Source organism: Tupaia chinensis, unplaced genomic scaffold (genome assembly GCF_000334495.1).
Source record: "Tupaia chinensis unplaced genomic scaffold, TupChi_1.0 Scaffold000289_1, whole genome shotgun sequence".
In the NCBI taxonomy this organism is placed as follows: domain Eukaryota; kingdom Metazoa; phylum Chordata; class Mammalia; order Scandentia; family Tupaiidae; genus Tupaia; species Tupaia belangeri.
In genome coordinates this window covers 357,348-358,289 of record NW_006159774.1, presented here as the reverse complement: position 1 = coordinate 358,289, position 942 = coordinate 357,348, and positions in this window count along the sequence as shown.

Sequence of the window (942 nt, the reverse complement as noted above, 5' to 3'; positions counted from 1 at the left end):
CCTGCTGAAATCTAGAAAGTTAAGGGTTCTTATTTTGCATTCTAGAATCTGGGTGTCCCCACCCAGGATGTCGACATCCTGATTGCTGATCCAGAATATTGTCCAGAATAGTAGCTGATTTGCCAGGTCAATCCTGATCTGAACATCTAGAACATTGATTGAATTTATTTTCCTGTTCAGAGAGCTATCCACAGAGCAGGAGAGTCTAATGTCCAACAAGAATGTATTGCCTGAATCTATTTCTGCACTGAGGGGACAAGGATATGGAGTACTCTTCTTGGGACCCCCACATAGACCTGGTCTCTACAGCTACAGATTTAGAGAGGACAGGTGGACTTTTCCACGTAATTAATTGGAAGCCACCAGAGCTCTGTCCCTATCTAGGTCTTGAGTCGTGGCAGCTGTTTCTTATAAAGTGAATAAAATTCTCTTTCCAAAGTTGCCTGTGATGTATGTCTTTTGGTTCCATTCCCTAAAGCAGAGGCAACCCCAAAATGGCTTTTCTTCTAGTTAACAACTTATATGTGCTAGAAGTGACAGCATAAGATTTTCTGCTGGGGTCCCAGGGGTCCGTCATTACTTAGATGTTTTACCACTAGCACTTAATGTCTCCTGTGAGTCAGGCATTGCCTGTTTCAGACTGTTCTCCTAAAATACCCAACTTCCCAGCCCCAGGTAGCAACACTCAGTTCCCACCATCTGATTAAAACAAGGTTCTTGGGAACCAGCAGTTAGCGTCATGGCTATGTCACTGAACTCCCATGTAGCTGACCGCGGTTCGCGTCCCGGACCCGGTGGCTTAGAACTCACGCCGGGCGTGTGTGCATGCATGCCCAAGATCCCGAGAGGAGAATGGAGGAGAAGGGATTGCGGCGTGACCATCCCCCCTGGGGGGTGATTTCTCGCTTTCTGTCTCTATGTCTCTCTCTGTCTGTCTGGTGA